Genomic DNA, 8,230 nt, shown 5'->3' with positions numbered 1-8,230 from the left:
AAGCTGAGGCATGAGAGTCACTTGAACCCAGGAGGCAGAGGCTGCAGTGAGCCGAGATTGCGCCACTGCGCTCACTCCAACCTGGGCAACAGAGTGAGACTCTGTCTGAAGAAAAAAAAAAAAAGCAAAGTGAGAGGTGAATTTTATTTTTGTAAATGGTAGACATTAAGTTAATATGCCAGACAGAAACTTTCTACAAGCTATTATAATACTAAAGTTTTTATTTGGGAAGGGAAGAAGACAATGCTTACCTTCCTAGACTTACAAGTGAAATGAACATTTGTGAAAGTTAGCTCAGAGTAGCACCCAGAGAGAGATTACTTAGCAAACAGAAGAGGTTGTGTACAGTGTTTGCAAAACCAGAACTTACAGCAGCATCCTCCCTTGATATAAATGCCAGAACTGAATCCAAAACACCCATGTTTTGGGGGCAAGTAGGCAGCTCTTCAGAAATACTGTTAGAATAGCTGGGTATAGGTTAATTACCCCAAAATGTTATCCTCAACTTGAAATTCCAAGATCAGTGACGAATTTAAGTACTACCTTCCTTTAAAAGGTAAATAAGTCAACCAAAGAGCAGCAACATTCACCAAGCATCAACCATCTGTTTAATGCTATTTGAGGAAAAATGGTTTCTACCAAAGCATTGAATGAAATTGCCTCTCCTCGAGGAAATTTCCCTGCAGCCCAGAAGAAGAAGTTTGCATGACTAGAACTATAAAGTGATAATATTAATAGAAAAATTATTATCTAGACATTAGGAGTTGATTTAGAGTGATTAACATAAACAAAAGCAAATAAATTACATGGAGAAAAGAGGTTGAAATCTGGCCTTTAAAGAGTAGATAAGATTTGGATAGTTGGTAAGGAGAGTGAGGAATATTCCAGATGGAAGGAATAGCATGAGCGAGGAATGGGGTGAGAAGGAGCAAACATACCTATGGCGATCGGAGTCCAGGCTGCATACAACAATGGGTGGGTTAGGAAGGAATGAGATGACTGAGGCCATGCACTCTACACAGAGGGATCTGCATTTCTAACTGGAGTCTATTAAAAGATCAGGAGCAGAAGAGACGTGATGAATGTGATATTTTAGGAAAATGATCAGGCAGTGTTATGCAGGATGGATGAGAACGTGAGAGGTAAGAGCCAGCTAGCAGAGCTAGGTAATTACTGGCACAACTCTAGGCCTAATTTGATGAGGGACAGCTGTCAATCATGACAACAAGGAGGAGAACTTGACAGTCATTTTAAGGACAGATCTTGCACACCTTGGTGACAATTCTTGGTGAATGAGGAAAGATTCAAAGAAGAGAAAGAAGCATGGAGGACCCAGTGGGAAACAGAAAGGTTTTCAGCGCCATGCCTCTGGGCACCCCTCTGTCTGGTCTTGCTCATTAGTTTATCAGTACATGCTAGAGAGAGAAGGCTGTCTGCAGACCACACAATCCCGTGAAGAACTGGTAGAACGAGGACCAAAAAGTCCTCAAAATTCTGCCTAGTTGAACTGACTTTAGGAAGATGATGGTCAGTGGTACTATGTACAAAGTTCTATGCTTAGGTTCAAAAAATTAACTGCACAAGTAAAAGAGTGGAGAACTTTAGTCAACTGCATTGCCAATCAGTCAGAAAATGTCTTAGGAACTTTAGTTATTATTAAGAAGACAACTGAAGGGTAAATAAAAGTAAAGGGTAGAAACAGCTGATAAAAGCATCACACAGGTTTTAATCATTAGTTGAATATAGTTAGCATAAGGGAGATGGTAGCTCTTTTCCTCCAGGCTGTTCACATCATATCTACAGTACGGGTTCAGTCAAGGGAGCTGCCCTTTCAAATGAGATCAGGCACATTAAGGGTGGTATGATAGACAGGAGCTGCCCTTTCACACACAAATTACAAACTGGAACACTTCCCAAAGCTGCTAGGTAACTTAGATAAGGAAACACTTCTTAAGTAAGAAAACGGGAGGAGTGTGCCAAACTAAAGAAATAACGTCCCACACATCTTTCTTAATTTTCCTCCCAAACACTCAAGGACCAAAAACGAGTCTGTGGGCTACAGGTGCATGACTGTCTCTAATAGGAATATGCCCATTAAGATGCCAGTGGGACTTAAAGGCATATGCTGTAGGGGACAGGGGATGAACTGAGAATGTTTACCTAGGAAAAGGCTTGTTTGATAGCGCTTTTCAAAGTTCTGAGGGGTTATCAAGTGAAAGTGGAATTAGATTTGTTCTTCATGATCCTGTCAGAGGGCAGTACCAGCATTAATGCATAGAAGTTTCAGAGTTTGGGACTTGCTTTTTAGGGCAATTTTCCAATGGTCAAAGATGAATATCTGTAAATTAGACTGACTTGTGAAATAGTGAGCTCCTTGTCACTGAACGTACTCATGCTGACATTAAATGGATACCTGCTGAAGATGTTATAGACGGAATGGCATATATTAGATGGGATGTGAGGTTGATAGCCCCAAGATCCTTTTGAAAGCTCAGATTCTAACATTATATCACACCCAGTTCTCAGGAATGGCGGAATAAAAGGGAACACTGGTACCTCTATAGAAAGGTATACAAGTTGATGAGAAAAGAGTCCAGTAGTTGTTACTAAGTATTTCTTTTATGAGGATCTGTTTATCAGATATCACCTTTCTTCCATGAAAAAAAATTAATTAAATATCTGAAGGCATAGGAATTCAGGTTTCTTTTTTCCTTCCAGAGTGATGGAAAATGAATCCTGCTGAATAGAATGAAAATTAAGACTAGAAAAAAAGTAAAGACAACAGAAAATAAACCTAATTTTCTTCCCCATTTTCTTAAGGCTGTTATCAAATATAGTTCGGATATTCTAACTAATAATTTAGAGAGTTTTGGTCACAGTTTCAGGTTCAATGCTGTTAGGTTTCAGAGATATGTTTTCCTTATTCTTTTGGGTATGCAATTTGTTATAACCAATTTGTAAACATTTAGTCAGTGTTTCCATGTTTTATCAAATAATTCCACTTCTGAGAATTTATACAAAGGAAGTAATGTGGAATACACAAAAATACTTTATGTATGAAGACATACATCCTAATTTTATTGTTATGAACAATCAGAAATAATTAAACAACACATGATATAGCCATTTGTCTTAGTCTGCTCAAGCTACAGATCGGGTGACTTAAGCAAGAGAAATTTATCTCTCATGGCTCGAGTCTGGGAAGTCCAAGATCAAGATGCTAGACCATTCAATTCCTGGTGAGGGTTCTTGTCGCTTGGCAAATACAGCTGCCTTCTCAACACATTTGCACATGACCTCTTCTTTGTGCAAGTGTGAAGGAAAAGACAAAGAGAGATAGCTATCTCTTCTTATAAGGGCTCTAATCCCTTATAAGAGGACATTGAACCAAGGCACTAATCCTATTGGACCTCATCTAAGGGTAATCACCTCCCCAAACTCCCCCCTCCAAATACCATCACGCTGGGAGTTATGCTTCAACATATGTGTTTTGGAGGAATACCACTCAGTCCATAATACTACTCAAAAATGAGTTTTGCAAAACTATGTAGTAAAACAGAACATACTTTTAATACATGAAATAAGAATACAGAAACAACACATGCAATATTATTAAAATCATGGTGAGAAAAACTTAGAAAAAAAAAGTCTTCAAAGAAAAATGCCAATATGTTAACTGTGGTTGACTCAGTACAACAAACTATGAAGGTCTCGTTTTTTTCTTCTTTTTAAAACTCTTTACTTTCCAGGTTTTAATAAAAATGTATATACAGTTTTAGAATTATGCTGAAAGAAGTAAGTGTGTGAGAACATACCTGCATGTCAACTCATCAAGAAGAACTGATTCAGAGACTATTCTATTACTTTTGAAGTGCAAGTGGGTCTGTGAGGCAAGAAGGACACAGACAATGCAGATCCTGGTCATGTGGAGAGATGGCACCTGTATACCTTGGTCAGAGCTCAGAGGACACATGGTTGGCCCTCAGTAAGCATTTATTAAACTCAATGTTTCTGCAGTAAGACAGCAGCTGGATACTCTGGGTGACCATGGGAAAATCAGCCTTTGATATTTGGAAGAATTGACTTTTGCCAAAAGTGTATATGCTTGATTGGAAGCATGTTATTAATGCTTTTATTGTATCTGAAATGCTATGCACTGCTGATCAATTTAATAGCCTTACGGTGTTAAGTATTTTACTTCCAGAAAATGAGAAAGGTAATTGATTCACTTTCACTCTTTGTAGATGAAGTGTTTGAGTAGAATTCTAGAATGTCAAGATATCAGATATGCATGTTCCTGCCTTTTGAGAGGTCCACAACTGTAAATCAAATTCCTGCAGCATCTAAAGAATAAATCTGCTTTAAACTTGTAAGCTCCTTTCCTATATGCTATTCAAGTACTCTAATATTTCCTTGTAGACTAATGACTTAGAAATAATGACCTTTGAGAAGGAAATAGGAGAGTGATTTCTCAAGATTTGAAATAATCTAGTCTTAATTATGTAGTAATGTCAAGTATAGACATCACAGCATTCATAATACCTGTCACGGTACACAGTTTTACAAAATAATAATTACCTTTTAATGCCTGTTTTTAGAAAACGAATTTAACAAACTTGGCTTGTCAGTTCTTTCTCAGAATCTCTTTTTAAAAATTGCTCCTGTGTATGAATAATTCTTCATGCTATCTGCATAAAGCCAGAGACATGAAATTTAGTCACCTTTCCTCCCTTACTTTTCTATGCTGCCAGCTCTCTCTCATCATCTACCAGGACAGTGGTTTTTGATGCCACAAGTATGAAGAAAATGATTCAGGGAATTGTTTTCTTTCCTATTTTACTTTTATTTTTTGAAGAAAGAACTGGAAGGTGGTTTCTATGTGTACCTCTAGACCTCTCTACAAACCACTCTGGAGACAATCCTGCCAGCAAAGTGGCCAAATACTATGGGAGGCAATGGGGAAACCACTGTAACTCTACCCTAAGCAAGGCCACAGGTTTTAGCTCTTCAGCCTTTGGAGTAGTGGAGCAATTCTCAGTTCTTTTTAAAACTACTGTAGTTTTAAATGTCTGTTGCCTCCCTCTCTCTTACGTGTCTTGAATTCTTCCTCCTTTGCTGGATGTCAGTTCTTAGGGACTTGTTTCTCTGCACTCAAACCCATCTCCTTTCTATCCTTACCATCTATGAGCCTTGATTTTCCCTGATATCATTTTTTGCTCAAATGCTTTTCCTTCTGAAACATGTTAATGGTGATTTTATTTGGGTAGTTTACTGTTTAACATTGTATTAGTCAGTGACTGGGCAATTTACAAAAGAAAGAGGTTTAATTGGACTTCCACGTAGTTGAGGAAGCCTCACAATCATGGTGGAAGGCAAGGAGGAGCAAGTCACGTGGCATGGACAGCAGCAGGAAAAGAGAGAGCTTGTGCAGGGAAACTTGCCTTTATAAAACCATCAGATCTCGCGAGACTCATTCACTATCATGAGAACAGCATGGGAAAGACCTGCCCCCATGATTCAATTACCTCCCACCAGGTCCCTCCCACAACACGTGGGAATTCAAGATGAGATTTGGGTGGGGACACAGCCAAACCATATCAGACATGTTGCCATATTGATATTACTTGCATATTTACTTTACTTCACGTTTACAAGAAATCTGGGAGATTTTGAAGGGCCAGTGACTAAAATCATCATCCTTAGTTCCCTGTGCTTACTATAGTTATTCCCTGAAAAACAATAAAGACTCAAGCTTGTGTTATAAGCTTTGGTGATAAAAAACCAACCTCGGGCTACCAAAAATTTTTAAAGTACTATTAATGAACAGTTTTTTTTCCCTTAGAGTGGTCATAATTAGAGGAAACAAAAAGGATTTTATTTAGATGACTGCTGGTTTTTGTTTTTGTCCTGAGGCTTCTCTGTATATTCTGAGCTTTTATAGCAAACGTGTATTATTCAGTTAATAGAAAAACTAAATATCATCAAGATGAAAATAAAAGACATTTTTGACACATAATTCATATTAGTCTGAGTCTGCACAAATGCCAGCTACCTAAATGTGCCAGTATGCTACTGAATCTGTGTACTTTAAAGGAGATAATATTAATTATTTATTTAATGCTGGCTACCTGTCAGGCTCATCTGTAGGTGCTTTCCATGTATTTTATTGTTCAAACTGTACTTTGGCCCTGGGAAGTGGGTGTTTTCACAAGTCTCATTTTAAAGATGAGGAAGTTGAAACTCACACAGTTTAAGGATCTTACCCTAAGTCATCAAGCATGTAAAAATGACAGGTGAGTGATGAACCCTAGGAGAAAGGCACCAGTGTCCACGCTTCTGCCAAGACACCTACACTGTCACTCAGATGACAGCGCGAATTTTTATAGTACTTTACAGTTTACAAAAGGCAGCACTTTTTATAGCACATGATAGTTTACGAAAGATAGCACTTTTTGCCTTGATATAAGATTTCTTGGCAAGTCACGGGGCAGGTATAAAATTTTTGATATAAGATATCCTGACAAGCCATAGGACAGCTATCATTATTTCAATCTTAATGATGCAGAAACTGGAGTTTAGGGAGGTTAAATGTCCCACCCAAGGCCAGGCATTTAGCAAACAACAAAGTTAAGACCAGAAATCATGTCTTACGACTTCAAGCCCTGGCTTACATGTTCTCTGTATTGTAATTAACAGTTATAGGAGAGAACATGTTAGTACATACATGAAAAGGTGATGTTTAACACAGAGGTAATGCTACTATACATAACAATGCATATACAGGTAATCCGTTCACTAAAACAAAGGGGAAAAATCAAGATAAATACTTTTGAAGTACTTAGTGCACATGAATTGTGCAAATTTTTGAGCCTATTCCCCAAACAAGTAAAGTTAAATAACTGTGTAAGTCTAGTTCAAAATCTCATTATAGAATAGCAAACCAGCAATATTTCAAAACTAATGAAAATTTTTTTTCTGGCTCTTAAAAACAATTGTTTAAATGAGTTTCCTTTCCTTTTCCTTTCCTCTAATTATGAGTACTCTAAGGGAAAAATCAGTTTATATAAATATAATAATATTTTAAAAAATCCTTATAGCATAACTTTGCATTTTTATCACTGAAGCTCATAAACTGAACTTGAGCCTTTATTGTTTCCCAGGGAATGACTATAGCTGAACACAGACAAATAAGGAGGATGGTTTTAATCACTGGCCCCTCAAGATTTCCCAGATTTCTTGTGAAAGTGAAGCAAAATGAATATGCAAGTAATATCAATGTGCCAACATGTCTAAGCAGTAAGCTAAATTTTCCTAAATAACAATCTACAAAATAAAATTTTAATTTGTTATTACTGTGTATATAGTAAGAAACTATACAAAATATTAAAAAATAAGATGGTATTTTCTGTATAAAAATTGTATGGCCGGGCACAGTGGCTCACACCTGTAATGCCAGCACTTTGGGAGGCGGAGGTGGGTGGATCACGAGGTCAGGAGATAGACACCATCCTGGCCAACATGGTGAAACCCCGTCTCTACTAAAAATACAAAAACTTAGCTGGGTGTGGTGGCATGCACCTGTAGTCCCAGCTACTCAGGAGGCTGAGGCAGGAGAATCTCTTGAACCCGGGTGGCAGAGGTTGCAGCGAGCTGAGATGGCGCCACTGCATTCCAGCTGGGCAACAGAGCGAGACTCCATCTCAAAAAAATAAAATTGTATACAGAAAAAAGTAAAACATTTCAATAATCAGTTCCATCTTTCCTTGCATCATTTCTATGGTTCCTTTTTTGGTCTGCAGCATAGACATCAATGAAAAATAAATACACGACTCTACAAGGTTAAAAAAAAGACTGATAAAAATAAAAGTGTAGTCTGTATTAAAACAACCTGTACATATTATTAATATTTTAAAATAAAAGATACTGATTTTTGTTTATATTGAAAATGCAGATTAAGATTAGTGTGATAATTTTAGGATATTGTTTATCTTAAAATACAAAGGATGACTCAATTTTTATTCAATTCAATTTTCATATGCTCACCAATGGGCAAGGAAATGGAACATTTTAATCCCTTTGATTTTTAAGCTCCGATCCTTAAGGTAAAAATGAAATACAATATTTTTAAATCAGAAGAAGGGAAGTCATCTCTACTGTTATAACACCAAACAGCCAAAAAATATTAATTCACCATGATGCAAGAGTGAATTCACATTTCATAAGCACTTTC

The 8,230-nt window shown here is 37.2% G+C and overlaps 1 protein-coding gene across 11 annotated transcripts in view; it reads right to left on the bottom strand.

Annotated features, from left to right (window-relative positions):
• Window positions 1–8,230, bottom strand: part of CHRM3 (cholinergic receptor muscarinic 3) — a 524,789-nt gene that overhangs the window by 213,736 nt on the left and 302,823 nt on the right. The gene's annotated exons all lie outside the window — the stretch shown is intronic.

The sequence above is a fragment of the Gorilla gorilla genome, chromosome 1 (assembly GCF_029281585.2).
Source record: "Gorilla gorilla gorilla isolate KB3781 chromosome 1, NHGRI_mGorGor1-v2.1_pri, whole genome shotgun sequence".
Lineage (NCBI taxonomy): Eukaryota > Metazoa > Chordata > Mammalia > Primates > Hominidae > Gorilla > Gorilla gorilla.
Note: the sequence above shows the minus strand (reverse complement) of the source record. Positions and strands in the feature narration are given on the sequence as shown.